The sequence below is a fragment of the Dysidea avara genome, chromosome 12 (genome assembly GCF_963678975.1).
Source record: "Dysidea avara chromosome 12, odDysAvar1.4, whole genome shotgun sequence".
Classification (NCBI taxonomy): domain Eukaryota; kingdom Metazoa; phylum Porifera; class Demospongiae; order Dictyoceratida; family Dysideidae; genus Dysidea; species Dysidea avara.
This window is the reverse complement of record NC_089283.1, coordinates 16,152,929-16,171,344: the sequence shown is the minus strand read 5'-3', so window position 1 is coordinate 16,171,344 and position 18,416 is coordinate 16,152,929. Positions and strand designations below refer to the sequence as shown.

At 36.9% G+C, this 18,416-nt stretch overlaps 3 long non-coding RNA genes across 3 annotated transcripts; 1 reads left to right on the top strand and 2 right to left on the bottom strand.

Moving 5' to 3' along the window:
• Window positions 1–7,749: 7,749 nt before the first annotated feature.
• On the bottom strand, window positions 7,750–12,493 carry LOC136241699 (uncharacterized). The gene is made up of 3 exons (XR_010694377.1): window positions 12,236–12,493; window positions 11,139–11,221; window positions 7,750–8,453 (listed from the first exon to the last, which is right to left on the bottom strand). It is a non-coding gene; the product is annotated as an uncharacterized lncRNA (long non-coding RNA).
• Window positions 12,207–14,228, top strand: LOC136241704 (uncharacterized). Its single transcript, XR_010694381.1, has 5 exons — window positions 12,207–12,425; window positions 12,974–13,078; window positions 13,135–13,233; window positions 13,812–13,924; window positions 13,970–14,228. It is a non-coding gene; the product is annotated as an uncharacterized lncRNA (long non-coding RNA).
• Window positions 14,229–17,507: 3,279 nt separating this feature from the next.
• LOC136241696 (uncharacterized) lies at window positions 17,508–18,350 on the bottom strand. Its single transcript, XR_010694372.1, has 2 exons — window positions 18,160–18,350; window positions 17,508–17,721 (listed from the first exon to the last, which is right to left on the bottom strand). It is a non-coding gene; the product is annotated as an uncharacterized lncRNA (long non-coding RNA).
• Window positions 18,351–18,416: the final 66 nt, after the last annotated feature.

Below are 18,416 nucleotides of genomic sequence, written 5' to 3'. Positions count from 1 at the left end.
AAACTCTAGGGCATGTAATATCAGTCTATGGTCGTATGTTGACGAAAGCTTGGAGTCTCAACTATGAGAATGAGATACAGCACGGCAATATTAATGTGTTTCATATATATACTATTTCCGGACACTGCATGCTATTCTTTGGATTAATGCATTTTCATGATCTCCATAGCCACCTAATCGATGTATGAACATTGCAATGTCACTGAAATGCTGCATGGGATATACTAGCACCCCTGCTTATTATTGAAGAAAATTCAAATCTGTGTATATAGTGCATTTGTCTTTCAAGCAGATTGTCCTACAGTGTGCATTAACATGTGTGTTTATTAAATTTCTGCACTGTGTGTTGCCATATTGTTTAATGCATCTTGTTCCTGCCTAACATAAGACTACAGAGCAAATGTACATGTACATGTATTTATCCACAGCAAACAACCATTAGTACTTGAACCATTTACTAACAGCAGCTCTAAAATCCTTAATGAAGTAGACTAATAAACGTCTACTGACTTATAACTACAGTCAGCATGTAAACGAAAGGCTCTATAGTTTCAGATGGCAGATGTACACCTACTGCTAATCAGGAAATCATATTTCAATTTGACACAGTAGCAGGATCTTACAGCAACTTATAGTTGACGCAAATACCTAACATGGGCATGTGCAGTGCTGTTACATTTTTGATTAACTTTGCACCTACTGCTTATCTGCCTTTTAAGTACGGGTATTTACTTTTAAGCAGTACTTCAAATCATTCCTAAATGAAGATGCCACTAAACTCTCCAACGAAATATTTAAATTAAAAAGCTTGTCTATAATTTACTACCTGATACGAAGTTCTTAACTCACTTTGTGAGAAAATCATCCATAATGTCACACATGAAATAATTAGAATTTTAATGTTTAGGTGATGCTGTTTAGTGCAGGGTCCAGTTTTAAAAATATTTCAGTTGTAATTCAAAGAATTGAGAATTGATATCATTAACAAGTGGATTTGTGCCAAGAACTTATTACTTAATCATTGAATATTTTGTGTCGATTTTCTAAAATTCAGTGACAAATTTCTTTGTTAAGTTATATAGCACTGTCACTTAGCCACCGTTTTGTAAGATAGGAAAAGGATAAATCTACTTTTCTCTTAGCTAAATACTTGGGTACTATGTACTCATGCATACATGCAATTGCATTGAATACACATTAAAATGATTATGACTCTTTCATCAAATCCTCAAATTCATCACTTATCTAATTTTGTTTTCACTGTACTTAGTTACACAGTTCAAAGTAAAACTGTAGTATCTATTTCAAAGTATATAGAGGTTTGTATGAAATAGCGTTTTATTGTAAGTTACAGATGTTTTCCACATCTGAAGCGGCTGTTCATTAATGCCACAGCAATATAATTATGTGATACCAGAGTGAGCAAACTTCACAAGCAAGCCATACTTCTGGTTGCACTTTCAATGTTTAGAAGGTGGAACCACTAAACCCAAAGTTGCAAGTCCAGCTACTTACAACAAGAACAGGTATCAAGACACACGGTAGTGTGTCGTGTGGCCCAAGAAGCCGGCGCGCAACCCCGTGAGTATATTGACAGGAAGAAAGAAAACGCAATTTTCGCACTTCCGTAGCTCTGTACTTCCTTGATGAAACAAGACAAATTTTGCTGTGTACGTTCCCTCCAACTTCAGTACTCCACATTCCAAATTTGAGCGAAATCGCTTCAGGAATTCCTGAGATATGCGACTTCAAATATTGGCTTAGTTTCTTCGTTTTTTTTTCTTCTTATTTTTCTTCCTCTTTTCGCACACTTACAAAAACTGCTATAAAACGCGAACGCGTTATCCGATTGCCTTGAAATTTGGCACACAGAAGGGGGTATAAAGGCGCATCTCGGTACCAACTTTGGCTGGAGTACCATAAACAGGCAAAGAGTTATGAGCGATTATGCACGAAAAATAACACCAATATGTTGTCATGCCTACAGGGTAAACCGCGTATGGGAAGAAGCTGAAAATCGGTGGGTGAATAGGTTAACTATTGAACCTCAAACCTTTTGTGCTTTGAAAGAAATCGAGCTAAAAACCAGGAAGATACAGCGAAAAAATCAACAGTGTGTAACAATTACGCAATCGAGATTAGCTATTTTTTTATATTTTATTATTATTATTATTATTATTATGCTTGCCACGCCTACCAGATAAACCACTTGGGGTAATGCTTTGAAAATCGCTGTACAGATGGAGTTATCATCTTAGAAAGGCTCTTCAATGGTGTAGAAGAATCAGACTTAAAGCCACGGAGTTATAACACGAAATCCAACTTGGTGTAGCAAGTGCGAGATCGAGATACTCTAATAGAGCAGTCATCCTAATAGAGCAGTCACCCTGAACAGAATTCAAGAGATTTTTATTTTTTTTTTATTTTAAGATCAGTTAGAAATAAGTAACCTGTATAGAGATCAGCTACAAACAAATCACCCTGTAGAGAGTTCAGCTACAAAAAATTCACCCTGTTCAGACATCAGTTAGAAGAAGTTTTCTTGTAGAGAGTTCAGTTACAAACAAATCACCCTGTTGAAAGATCAGCTAGAAGATGTCACCTTGTAGATAGTTCAGTTACAAAGAAACCACCTTGTAGAGAATTCAGCTACAAACTAGTGACCCTGTAGATACATCAGCTAGAAGAAGTTACCTTGTAGAGAGTTCAGCTACAAAGAAACCATTCTGTAAAGAGCTCAGCTGCAAACAAATCACCTATACAGAATTCAGCTACAAACAAATCACCCTGTAGAGAGATCAGCTAGAAGAAGTTACCTTGTAGATAGTTCAGCTACAAACGATTCACCCTGTACAGAGCTCAGTTAAAAGAGGTTTCCTTGTAGAAAGTTCAGCTACAAACAAATCACCCTGTAGAGAGATAAGTAAGAAGAAGTTACCTTGTAGATCGTTCAGCTACAAACAATTCACCCTGTAAAGAGATCAGCTAGAAGAAGTTACCTTGTAGAGAGTTCAGCTACAAAGAAACCATCATGTAGAGAATTCAGCCACAAACAAATCATGTATAGAGAGTTCGGCTACAAACAAATCTCCCTGTAGAGAGATCAGCTAGAAGAAGTTTCCTTGTAGAGAGTTCTGCTACAAACAAATCACCCTGTAGAAAGATCAGCTAAAAGAAATCACCTTGTAGAGAGTTCAGCTTCAAAGAAACAATCATGTGAGAGTTCAGGTACAAACAAATTGTCCTGTAGAGAGATCAGCTAGAAGAAGCTACCTTGTAGAGAGTTCAGCTACAAAGAAACCATCATGTAGATAGTTCAGGTACAAACAAATCACCCTGTAGAAAGATCAGCTATAGAAGAAATCACCTTGTAGAGAGTTCAGCTACAAAGAATCTATCATGTAGAGAGTTCAACTACAAACAAATCACCCTGTAGAAAGATCAGCTATAGAAGAAATCACCTTGTAGAGAGTTCAGCTACAAACAAATCGGCCTGTAGAGAGATCAGCTAGAAGAAATTACCTTGTAGAGAGTTCAGCTACAAAGAAACCATCATGTAGAGAGTTCAGCTGCAAACAAATCACCTGTAGAGAGTTAAGCTACAAACAAATCTCCCTGTAGAGAGATCAGCTAGAAGAAGTCACCTTGCAGGGAGTTCAGTTACAAAGAAATAAACCATGTAGAGAGTTCAGCTGCAAACAAATCACCTGTAGAGAGTTCAGCTAGAAACAAGTCACCCTGTAGAGAGATCAGCTTAAAACAAGTCACCTTGTAGAGAGTTCAGCTAGAAGAAGTCACATTGTAGAGCTACAAAGAAACTACCATGTAGAGTTCAGCTGCAAACAAATCACCCTGTAGAGAACTCAGCTACAAACAAATCGCCCTGTAGAAAGATTAGCTAGAAGAAGTTACCTTATAGGGAGTTCAGCTATGAACAGATCACCCTGTAGAGAGTTCAGCTACAAACAAATCACCCTGTAGAGAGTTAAGTTACAAAGAAACCACCGTGTAGAGAGTTCAGCTGCAAAAAAAATCAATCACTCTGTAGAGAGTTCAGCTAGAAGAAGTCACCTTGTAGAGAGTTAAGCTGCAAATAAATCACCCTGTAGAGAATTCAGCTACAAACAAATCACCCTGTAGAAAGATCAGCTAGAAGAAGTTACCTTGTAGAGAGTTCAGCTACAAAGAAACCACCATGTAGAGAGTTCAGCTGCAAACAAATCACCTGTAGAGAGTTCAGCTAGAAACAAGTGACCCTGTAGAGAGATCAGCTAAAAACAAGTCACCCTGTAGAGAGTTCAGCTAGAAGAAGTCACATTGTAGAGAGTTCAGCTACAAAGAAACTACTACGTAGAGAGTTCAGCTGCAAACAAATCATCCTGTAGAGAGTTCAGCTAGAAGAAGTCACCTTTTAGAGAGTTCAGCTACAAAGCAACCACCATGCAAAGAGTTCAGCTGCAAAAAACTCAATCACCTTGTAGAAAGATCAGCTAGAAGAAGTTACCTTGTAGAGAGTTCAGCTACAAAGAAACCACCATGTAGAGAGTTCAGCTGCAAACAAATCACCTGTAGAGAGTTCAGCTAGAAACAAGTCACCCTGTAGAGAGTTCAGCTAGAAGAAGTCACATTGTAGAGAGTTCAGCTACAATGAAACTCCCATGTAGAGAGTTCAGCTGCAAACAAATCACCCTGTAGAGAACTCAGCTACAAACAAATATGCAGTGTAAAAAGATCAGCTAGAAGAAGTTACCTTGTAGAGAGTTCAGCTACAACGGAACCACCATGTAGAGAGTTCAGCTACAAACAAATCACCTGTAGAGAGTTCAGCTAGAGAGATCAGCTAGAAACAAGTCACCTTGTAGAGAGTTCAGCTAGAAGAAGTCACATTGTAGAGAGTTCAGCTACAAAGAAACCACCATTTAGAGAGTTCAGCTGCAAACAAATCACCCAGTAGAAAGTTCAGCTATGAACAGATCACCCTGTTGAGAGTTCAGTTAGAAACAAGGAATCCTGTAGAGACTAGAGAGATCACCTAGAAGTATCGCCTTGTAGAGAGTTCAGCTACAAACAAATCACCTGTAGAGAGTTCAGCTACAAACAAATCACCCTGTAGAGAGATCAGCTAGAAGAAGTTACCTTGTAGGGATTTCAGCTACAAACAAATCACCCTGTAGAGAGTTCAGCTACAAAGAAACCATTCTGTAAAGAGCTCAGTTGCAAACAAATCACTTGTACAGAATTCAGCTACAAACAAATCACCCTGTACAGAGATCAGCTAGAAGAAATTACCTTGTAGATAGTTCAGCTACAAACAAATCACCCTGTAGAAAGATCAGTTAGAAGAAGTTACCTTGGAGAAAGTTCAGCTACAAAGAAACCATTTTGTAAAGAGCTCAGCTGCAAACAAATCACATGTACAGAATTCAACTATGAACAAATCACCCTGTAGAGAGATCAGGTATAAGAAGTTACCTTGTAGATAGTTCAACTACAAACAAATCACCCTGTAGAGAGATCAGCTAGAAGAAGTTACCTTGTAGGGATTTCAGCTACAAACAAATCACCCTGTAGAGAGTTCAGCTACAAAGAAACCATTCTGTAAAGAGCTCAGTTGCAAACAAATCACTTGTACAGAATTCAGCTACAAACAAATCACCCTGTACAGAGATCAGCTAGAAGAAATTACCTTGTAGATAGTTCAGCTACAAACAAATCTCCCTGTAGAGAGATCAGCTAGAAGAAATTACCTTGTAGAGAGTTCAGCTACAAAGAAACCACCATGTAGATAGTTCAGCTACAAACAAATCACCCTGTAGAGAGAGCAATTAGAAGAAGTCACCTTGTAGAGTGTTCAGTTACAAAGAAACCACCATGGAGATTTCTGTAATCAATATATGTGACCAGATTTGCGAAAAGGGGTCTTCCACACACATCCAATTCCGTAAACGTTGGAGACCATAACTCAGTGTTCAAGTAACATATTAACCTGAGAATGTCACCATGTATTCAGCTATAGTGGTGCTCACCACTGCCCAAATATCAAGGCAATAGCTCTTTTCAATCTGAAGTTATCAATTGTCAAAATTGGCAAATTGGATGTGTGTGGAAGACCCCTTTTCGCAAATCCGGTCACATATGTATTATACAGTATATATAATTTGTACATTTACTGATAAAATATTTAAAGTACATCTACTTCATCTTTTCTTCTTCCTGTAGTAAAGAAAAAAACATAGGTTAAAAAAGTCCCAAAGCTGGCCATAGGCCGACTTTGGGGTATACAAATACAAAAAGAAATGAAATCTAATCCAAAACAGCCAAGCTGTAAAAAAAGTGTGTGGCCCTCAGAAAGGCTATGGTGAAAAAAGATGTGAAATCCAAGGTGGTGGCCAAGAAATGGCTGTGATGGTAGGTTAATGGTAAAAATTTTAATAACGACAATTCAGGTGAATTTTTGTGCCAAGACCAAGCGGCACCAAATTCACCTGAATTGTTGTTATTAAAATTTTTACCATTAACCTACCATCACAGCCATTTCTTGGCCGCCACTTTGGATTTCACATCTTTTTTTCACCATAGCCTTTCTGAGGGCCGCACACTTTTTTTACAGCTTGGCTGTTTTGGATTAGATAATAAATACACTATATTACATACACATGTCTATGTAGCTAGTCACATTATAAATATGGCAAAAACCTTTACAACATAATTATATAGTGACTGGATTTGCAAAAAGATACCCTTTTCACACATAAAATTTGACCCATTCTTTTTTACTTTAAAGCTTCATAACTTTAAATCAAGCTAAAGTATCAGACTGCATTTTGAAACTAAGAACAAGTTAATCAGTATAAAGAGACAAATATCATTTTGTTTGCTGATCATGTAAAATGTGTGGAAAAGGTACCTTTTTGCAAATCCAGTCATGCCCAAAAGTAGTGAAACAAGAGATGAAGCAATGGTAGCTATTACAGCATAGCTCATTATCCCCTGCATGAGAACAACTTTGCACTAGATAGGTACAATGAAATCTGCCATTGTGAGAGCCATTGTTTTCAACTTTCAATTATCAGTGTAAATTTTATGTAGGGAGAACTTGGTTGACCAATTCTATATCCACTATCCAAAGCAGTGGCAAGTATGGTCTACAGCTACTTTTGGTTGCTACTCAATAGTGGCCGGCATATAGAAAACATAGCCGACAACTGCTTAAAAGAATATATAGAGTTTTTAGTAGAAAGTATGTATTAGAAGGACATCTGAAACTTGTTCTCTGGCATTCATTATAATTCTGTCCATCGTTACTAGTTATTCCATCACCACTTGTCAATGCACTATTGAATTTAAAATAATAAGACTAAGCTATGGACTCACACAAAGCTTTTAATGGATTTTCAGTAAAATGATAGCTATGACTACTAGTGGTGCTATGTTCATTACAAGTACCTTGAACATTTATAATAGAGTGATCGTATTTTTCAGTCACCACTTTTTAGTTCTTGTAGCACTGCCTGTCTCTTTTATGTTTGCACTATTTGTTCACTTCAATATGCAAGCCCCAACATAAAGCCAGTAGTTTCTGTGCTTGTTCATTTTTATTGTCTTCTAACAACTGTGGAATATCCTAACTCCAGATTGGATGACCCAGGTCACAAGAGTCATGTTTATTCTTAAGACTAGTATCAAGTAAGTCTCATCCACTTTGTAACTTATATCGAATCATACATGATAACGAACTATTAATTTCATTGACAAAGCATTCTTGACAATTGATTTTGAGGACAAAATTAATCTAATCAGCTTAGTTCCAGGAGTGATAATAATTATATTATAGTGGCTTGTGAATAGTAAAGATATATATGCACAATAAAAACTGTAATGTGAGATTAGTCAAGCTGGAGCTTAAGAAAAGTTCTCTGGCAATCATGTACAATCATAGGTGGCAGAATGAGGGAGGGGGGCTCAAGACCCCTTGATGTGATGAAGCCTCCCTCAGAATGATATCTTGCTGAAATCATCCTTCTTGGAGTGGGGTTGAAAACTGTGAAAAAATTGTTATACTCTAATATAGAATACTCAGTCAAAGTGCTTCATAAAACCATGTTACTATCAGTAAAAAACTCCTCAGTGGGAATCAAACCACTGTCCTCTTACTTTGAAAGTTGGTATCTTATGACTGTATCAGGTGTTACCAGTGTCTCAAGGCTACTTATATACAGTAAATGGTGTTTGATTAACCCAGCTAAAAACTTTTCCAAGAGGTTTAATGCAAATAAAAAGTTGGTACTTTGGTTGAAATGTTTCATATTATAATTAAATATGGTGAACTGTGAGACACCATGAAAGCTAGAATGATTAGACAGTCCTCCAGACCTCCTGCTGCCAGAGATTCTATACTCTGGTCATCCCCCTGGCCTCACAACAATTGCTTCCTCCACCACTGTGTGCAATCCCTTTAAAAGTAAGAAGAGGTTTGGCATAACACATTTAGCCTGTAGGAAAATTATATGGAACTGCTCCCACTTGTCAGTTGTTGATTTGTACTGACAAGCTGAAAGTGAGATATGTTTTAGTGTTTGATATACATAACTGTATACGTGCATGATAATTTTAGCCATAACATTGACTGCAACCAACCTTGTAGTTAAAATGTAGCTCATGCATGCTCTCCAGACCTCTAAATTCTTAAGTGGCTGTCTGGGTCAGTGGGACATACACAAGCCAGTTGTGTGATCAAAACATTACATTTTTATAATGCACTTTAAATTGATATTGTAGACTTAATTACTGTAACTGTACATGTAACTTAGCCACCTTTTTCAGAAAGAACTAAGCATTTTAAAATTTTCAAATTTTTACAATGATACATGTACTGTATATTTAACCCAATACTTTTTTGCAAATCCGGTCACATATTATAATGAACCTCAATTAGTCTATACTATTTCTGTTTGTGCATGAAATTACCAGGTTTAACATGTCTATTTACACATTATGAAGTATTTTAATCCTGGTTAAGCACTTGTGCATGTGTTACATGCATAGCATACATATAGCATACATATAATATGCAGCAGAAATGTGTAGGAACTGCTATACACTGTGTCATGAGTTCAGCTTGATGGTTTACACAGTAGAGCACTGTGTCAGAAATGCTTACTAATGAAGCCCCTAAAATGAATATTATGGTGATAGTTGGTTTTGTATGTATGACATGTATTATTGTGATAATGTGATTTCTATGAAATGAGCTTAGGTGGTTTTAAGTAAGCCAAGCATATAGCAATGTTTCCAAACAAGTATGAGATAATTGAGTATTCACTACCAGATACGGTATATGAAATTACCATGAAAATAACCATGAAAATACCCATGAAAATATCTATGGTTTATCCCATGAATTTTAACGTTTCATGGGTACTGCACCCATGAAATCTCTGCAACGCCATGAAATTACCATGATACTCTGATCAATAGACGTATTTCATGGCCCATGAAACAAACCCTGGTATAACATGAATCAACTTTCATTGTACATTTCATAGGGGAGATTTAACATTTCATGGAAAAATCATAGACATTTCATGGCATACGTCTCTGGTAGTGATTATTCTTAATATGAAAGTCAACACTTGTACTGAAGGGGAAGTGTCATATCTGTAGGGTATTTACCATGCATGTTTTATCACCATTAATTTGGTTTTTAACATTGGCTATTTTTTTCTGAAAGTTGATTTCTTGTGAGTTTCATTTACCTTTTGTATGCCCATGCAGAAGAGAGTATTTACTATACATTCCCCTATTTAGTAGAATGTCTTATGTGAGCTTCAAAATGTGAAATGCAAAACTAGAAACTCACTGGTTTTACTAGGAAACAAATTGTATTTCATATTAGCTCAAAAGTAGTGTACTTTGTATTGTAAAGTTTAGTGTGAAATCAATGTATTTTTGTGCATATACTTTTTACAATAATCATAGCAATATTTCCACAGTGACATTAGATTATGTAATCTGCTAGTGGTTCCAAGCAGATTTGTTCAATTAATGACCTCATCATCCAGTTCCCCTATAACATGTATTTCTTAGTGCTTTTACTATATAAGGCTGCATGGGAAGTTGACACAACGCAGGAAGCTACAGTGGAGTAATTGCATGGCTGCCTGTGTGGTCATGTAGGTGTTCAGTAGAGCAAATTATTGTTCTTGTGCTGAGTCATCAAGAATTACATCATATGAATGCTCAAAAATTCTGCTTTTACTCAGCCTGTTCTCATTGTGGTATGAAACACAACACCAAAAGTGACAATAGGGATGTGATAGTATGCATAATATTTATTTGTGCAGTGGGATTTATAATTATAAGGTTGATTGTGTAAACCATTCTGGTAGTTTCTGATCCCATATAAAAACAATGCTTTTATTTATGGAAGCCTATAGGTTCTTTTACAAAAGTCTTTACACATTGCGCATTAATACACAACTTTGCACATACGTATATCACATCATTATGCATCTTAGCACATAAAGGTCTTTGCACATTTATTACTAAGACAAGTCTTTCTGTCACATGACTTTGCTAAATCATAATTGCATATTTGTTGTGCTATTTTGTTATGTTGTACCTCATTAGAAACTGCATGTTTGTGGTAAATTAGTGTAAAAATCTTAACCATGGCCATTAGTAAGCTGAACCTATCCAATCCTGATAGCATAGGGATTCCGCTTTAGTTATACATGAATGTGCTGTACCACCCAAAATACCTTTATGTAAAATTACTGGTTCCTATATATCTAACTGTTTAAATTTGTCCTCTTATTACTTGGTAGAAGCTAACAAGTTATTCTTTCATGAGCGGATGTGGGGGACACTGAGTTTTTGATGTATTTTCACTTACATCACAGACCGCATTTTCATCACAAATGTAGCTTGTCAATGTAAAGCTGCCTTGGACATTTCTTATTGTTTAGTCAATTGTTAGTGGTGTTGCTATAATTTTACTACATATTATGTCTGTGGCATGCATTTTGATTCTGTCTTACAATATTTAGCCATCACCCCTTCTCTCATTAATTTAGGACAATTGTTACTTTAATTTTGGTACAAAACAGACACTAGTTGTAGTCAGACACAACATGTACCTTCTAGGAAAATTGTCAGGATGTCCTGGTCTGTGTATTCATAGTCTGTGTACTCTTCAGCTGCCAGCTGTGACCAGGCACACCTAGTTTTCAAGGAAAATAGGATTAATGTACTTACCTTTTAAAAATTAAACTGTATGTATGAAAATTGTATGAGTACATATAGGCAAATCCTCTTGTAGGACAGGACTAGTACCCCACAGGAATGGGTGAAGCCCACCACCCATTACGTGAGACATGCATGACAGTTGGAATTGTTAATAACAGATATATATATATACCACCTACAGTATGTAGCTCATAGGTTACAGGTGTGAGTTCAGTACGTAACGTATCTGAATAATGCACAAGTGGCTCAGTGTCTTACTGGTTAGGCATGATGTGAGTCAACAGCACCCAAAGCCAATTCGAAAGTCTTTTTGTTTGTTTTCTTTGCCTGACATGCTTCTTCACCTGAGCAATCCTGATCACCAGGCATTTGTTCTTTACACTCTGTATCAGTATGCAAACTAACACTAGTCAGAAGCTGCCAAACTATTGGTCATGTCCATACAACACTTATATAATTGGACAAGCAATACTGTAATTTAAAAGGGAAAGATCTGTAACTTAAAGTGTTTTGATTGTAACTATCAATTGTAAATGAGAGGAAGTATAATACATAAGAGAAACATTCTCTACAGAGATTGTCATAGTTGGTATAACAGTAGACTGATCGTGCTCTCATGTAAAAAGCTGCTTAGACACCAAGACCAAGGGAACTAAGCGATTTAGTAACCCGAGGCTAAATCTAAATCTCACACCTGAACAAATCTCATATCGCTTGGCAGACACTAGAGCAGATATTTACTGTGATAGTACTAACAGGACAGTGGCTAACATACTAATACTATACTACACACAATATATCAGTAATTCATATTATGCATCCAAGTGAAGAAAATTCTATCAGAATCTATGTAGATGTCACTAAAACTATTGTGTAGATGGTTTGAAAAATGTTTTATACTTTTGAATAATGAGAGGAAAAAGAAAGAGGCAACATCACCAAGTGTTTTGTGCCATGTTCACATGTGTGTATACTGTAAATTACTTACTTGTGTATCCATCAGAATGACTATAGTAGAACTTCAGATGATATCAGTGACAAACATCAGTTAAGCTATGAGATCTCCACAAATTATCGGTACTATGAGTCTTGTGATGTGTTGGTTTTCTATGATGATTTTGATGATCCTTTCCAGAATTTTGATATCACTACTACTGTAAAAGAGTGTCAACGTGAAGGTTAGTTATAACAAGAGTTCATAATAAAAGGTACTATTTTAACTCTTGGTTATAAGAGAGCTAATTGTAGTAAGATGTGAAGGAATGCTTAGTTCCATGGTATTGTTGAATTCCTGTAACCGACATTGCATTATGGCCACTGTTGGTATAATGCTTGCATGATCTTGATTGACCACGGCCACGGTGTGATATGGAAATTATTATATTAAAAAGGAAGAAGGAAACTACCAATGAAATTCTAATATGTAGTACCACCAGCTACATTTAGTAAAATGTATCACTTGAAGAAATTAAAAAGACCACTCAAGTGCTACAAGTCAAAAGTAATAGAATATACTCTGAGTAAAATTTACTTGCAAACATTGAATTTGTAGCTTCCACAATGCTACTGTATGTCTGTTTGTTTGGCCTTATGCCTCATATTTGCAGCAATCTTTCTGTATTGCATTATATGTATATTCATATCATCATTGTAAAATGTGGGCAATATATGCATACATGAATTATTATGGGTACATACAGTACTAAATATGTTTTGCTCTGCATAGTTCCCAGCATAGTCTTGTCAACCCCTTCAAACATGAGTATACAAGAAGGTTCAACATTTAACATATCATTTGTCATTATGCTGTACCCCCACCAAACTCCACATGGTACATTAATGATGAGTTTTATGAGACAGTGACATCACATGGTACACACACTATAGTGTTCACTGATGTTACACTAAGTCAAAGAGGATGGTACCATTGTGTGGTAGAGAATGAGTTTGGAAGTTACAACTACACTACCTTTGTGGAGATTTTTGGTAATACTTTACGTGATTATACATAATATTATGCAATATTGTGTATACATGTTAATAATATACAAGTAACAACCAGCAGTGTACCAGCCCTATTTATAACTGTAGGATATTGTACAATTTTCATTGTAAAAGTACTCTAATATATAGAATAGTAGTTAAGTAGTAGTTGTTCCAATACAACAGTTGATGGGTGAAATTTCCCTCAGAATTGATTTCATGAGCTAAATTTCAAGTGGAATTATATACATCTATACCAATTTTTAGTAAATTCTTGTACTTTCTGTGTAGAGAGTAAACCATGTGTGTTGTTATAAACATGATTAATATGATTATTTGCTTACTCACTACCATGACTACCAAACATACTTACGTACATGTTCACATGCACACACACACACATACACACACACACACACACACACACACACATGCAGTTACACAACATGCTCACATACACACATACACAAATGCACATGCATACAACTTCACATACACACAGACATCACACTGCATGCTATACACATATATGCACATGTTCCATGTTTACATCACCTCGAATGGTCACTGCACCTGAATAGTGGCATCCAGGAAGACAAAGGTAACTTCATGATACAACCATCGTAGCTGTTGCTGGTAGACAAAAGGCACGTCTCAGGCTGAAGTGACCATAAACAGTGAATAAATCAAGCCGGTAAGATTACCACAGTGTATTACCTTTGATGTGTAGTAACACTAGCCTTAGAAATAAATATCACTTGAACAAATTCCAAGAAAGAGGCTACTGAAGTTTTGCAAGAAAAATATACTCTGAGTATTGTTATATTGATATACTTGTAAACAATGAATTTGTAGCTTCCACATTACTTGTATGTTTGGCCTTATGTCTGATATTTGTACCATAGTTTTGTGGAAATTTATGGCAATATTTTATGTGATTAGTCACAATAATACAATGTTGTGTATTCATGTTAATTAACAACCAGTAGGGTACCAGCCCCATTTATCAAACAGTACGGTAGTACTGCTAAAGTAGGAACCCAGTACATTGCTACAAGAAAGAACTTCCTGATGAAACCATCAAGCTTTTAATGAACTCACTGGTATCATCTCATTTGTATTGTGCTTTGCCTGTGTGGGGCCCTTCCTTTCTTTGTTTCATTTAGAATGGTCTGACATACTTTAATATTCCTATCGCTCATATAGTCTATTAAACAGCAAGGGTATAATCTTTGTATATAAATGAATGGGCTTTGATTATCCAAACTTTTTGGATTATCTGAACATGTCTTGATACCGATGAGGTTGAATATCAAGGGAGAACTGTAGTTGCTCAGAATAAGTTAATATGGCTGGTCACTACAGGTAGTTAGTTTACAATGACATTAATAAATAAAGACAGATGTTGACTGCATGCAAACTATGACAACCATCATTTCACACCATGCACACAATATGCTTTGAAGGGAAGAGACGCAATTAGGCCAGAGTCAAATATGCAGAAACATTTTAATCAGTGAAATGGTCTATTAGGGTATTTAACTCTAAGGGACTGTTCTAGAGGGTAGGAGGCATTTTTCTGTTGCAGTTTGCATTTTCTACTGACTGGGTGTATTAGAGAGTATTAATCTGTTTTCAGGCATTAGTATTTGGAAATATCCACATAATACACTAGCCTATGCTGGCATAGCACTCTAGCCTATTTATTATGCTGGCATATTTGCTGCAGGCTGAGACACAATAGCTAATGAGGTTTGTTTATTATTTGAATTATATAGTTTGACCATAATGTTTAATGGTTGATTGATTATATACCTGATTGTGATCTAGTGTGGTTTTGGCTCTCCACAGGTTCCTTCCAACTGACACTGGCTACAAGTTTATGTAGCTATTTATCCATCTAATCTTGTTACCTGATTTAATATCTGATCTTGTCTATAGTTAGGCCATCATTGTTATATTCCTTCAACCCGCATCATTTTATTATGTAGCCACACCAAATTTAATTGCCATTATAGATCACATGAGTGCACTATTTCATGATAGCAGGAGGCACAGAGTGATCAAGTTTTAAGGTAAAGCATTATCTGTGCATGGAAACATAGCAGAAGGTTGGAAGTCCCTCCACTGTTGTTCAACAAGGTGCATGGTGTACAGCCCTGGCAGCCTTCAAGATCAGGATACTCTAATAGAGCAGTCAGAGACTGAAATAACTAGAGTTAAGTGTATAATCAATAATCAATAACACCTCTCACCCGCATCATCTTTTGTTCTGTTGGGTGATGGGAAACAAGCAATATAATAATGATGGCCTTAAGTGTTCATGAATCTCCACAGGTTCTTTCCAAGTGACTTTGGCTGCAAATTTATGCACAGTAATTTGGAACATAAAAGTACTTCAGCTAAGACCTTCTACGTCCCAAAAATACCAGACTGATTGGTTCAGCCATTTGACAACTACAGGTGTCTGGAAAAAAGATCATCTATGTTGATGTGTCACTGTATAGAGGTTGAGCACTTTGACCATAATGGTGGGATAAACCAGCTAGTACCCCTACTAATCGAAGAAAGTTCTTTCATATTGTACCCTTTACATCATTAAAAGATGTCTCAAAACCATCGTACATGCAGAGATTTGGACTACATGGACATGTTATTGCACTGTATACTAGACCCATCTGCTCGAAAACATTAGTTAATGGCATGTAAGGAGTTGCTGCAGACAAAACAGACCATACCTGGATCAAACAGCAATAGCACAATGTTCACAGCAACTGTTTCCATCATTTGAGTGGCTGTGGAGATGTTGCAAATGCGTTAGCTTCTCAAAAACCAAAGAATAGCGGTGTCCGGAAATGGTAGTCAACGAAGCACGTTGACATCAATGAGCCGTATCTTCCATAGCTGAGACTCCAAATTTTTATCAACACACGACCATAGACTGATGTTACATTCCCTAGAGTTTGGTGGAAATTGGAGCTGTAGTTACTGAGTTCAGGGCTACTGTCCAGATTGCTGATCGCTTTGTTTGGTTATTGATTGTTTTTCCGAACAGATATATTGGCTTCGTATTCCTAGCTGCTTCAAAGGTTCGGGCTGAAATTTTATATTCAAAGTACTTTAGCTTAGACCTTTATACGCTTCAAATATTTAGACTGATCGGTTTATCCGTTTGGCAACTACAGGTGTCAGGGAAATAATTGTCCGGTTATTGATGACTTACTCTAGACTAGTACATATCAATTGTACCATGTGCCCCTCCTCATGATATGTGCACACGTACAGACACACAGACATGCACACAAGGACTCAGCTGTCATGTGAAACACAGTTATTGCCACACAGCCAACCAGCATTGGGATGCCTGTGCACCACTCAGGCACTCGAGTCTTGTATAGGAAGGAGTCTTGTGCAAGCAAATCCCTGGGGCAGAACTAGTAACCTACAGGAGGACTGTCCAGGTCTCACAGTGAGAGGCTGCAGAACCCTACTGTAAGTTCCAACACTGCTAAGCAACACAAGGATGGTTGGACATTTGCTTTCCCAGGTAATGTTTATGCTATACCTTGGAAGGCTGCTTCCCCAGTTGACACCAGGCCACCAGGCCCCCATCAGGGTAAACTGGAGCAATGTGAGTAAAGTTTCTTGCTCAAGGAAACAACAACAACACTAACTTGGTATAACCAGGCATCGAACCTGGAACCTTTCCATTACCAGGGTAATAGGGTGATGTTCAAGCCACTTGGCTATGCTGCTTCACACACACACACACGCACGCACACACACACACACACACACACACACACACACACACACACACACACACACACACACACACACTTATGTACATACATACATATATGCACGTATGTACGTACATACATACATATGCACGTACGTACGTACATACATACATATGCACGTACGTACGTACATACATACATATGCACGTACGTACGTACATACATACATGCATACATACATACTTACATACATACATACATACATACATACATACATACATACATACATACATACATACATACATACATACATACATACATACATACATACATACATACATACATACATACATACATACATACATACATACATACATACATACATACATAAGCTGTGTGTATGCATGAACATAATGTACATGGACTAAATTTAAGTACTTTCCACTATCCCCTTTGTTTACAAAATACACAAAACTTTTTTTCTTTATACACAAAATTTGATGTTGTTTCAAATATTCATGCTGCACTTTACGGTCACAATTGAATAATAATATAATCACTACATGAAATGATGTGTATTCCCAGCTTGTTCCATTTCTTAATGTCTTTCTCATTTCTAGGAGTGTGAAGAATGATTTCTGAGTACACATGAGTCCGTGAAATTGTTTGCCTCATTTTATGACGTCGATGTTTTTGAAGACTGTGATGGTAGTTATGAGAAAACTCCTTGCCACACTCTGGACTTTGACTGCAATAAATATTGTTTTGGTATTGCACAGCACCTATTGATGTCATGCCCAACCCCGGGTAGAGTGGGGCAATTGACAAAGTCTAGTGTCTGGAACTGGGGTTAAGAAATTCCACTATGTCCCCACCTCAAAAGAGGGGCTTCTATAAGGGATTTGATTTACCTATTAAAATAATTTTGGTTCAACAAACTGCCACCGTCAGCAACCCCACGGGTGGGGCAAGATGTAGATGTCAAATCCCTAATAGGTGTATGCATGGGGTCCCTGGAGGTGGGGCTTGACATTGATAGGTGCATTAGTATGTGCATATTAATTTTCTTGATTGAGTAAGTTACTTGTTTTATTAGTAGCTAAATTATTCACTTGTTAAATGTGCTCACGCATAGAAGGTACTATATATAGAGCAATAAAGGTGTAATGGTATATAGCTAGCTTACTTCTGAAGTAGAGAAGCTTCTGAACGGATCGTTCTTCGTCTTTCCTGGTGAAGCCAATGATTGCTTGTATCAGTGATTGTTGGCATAAGCGTCAGCAATATATCAAAGTAATCGTAAGTATCACAGATGCATTAACTTCTTGAGGTAGTTAGTCAAGATCACGTGATCGTTGCTAAGCAACGACCAGTGTCTTTTGGGGATACAATGAATCTAAAAAATCCCGCACTCGACAATCCGTGACCACATAATTTTATTGA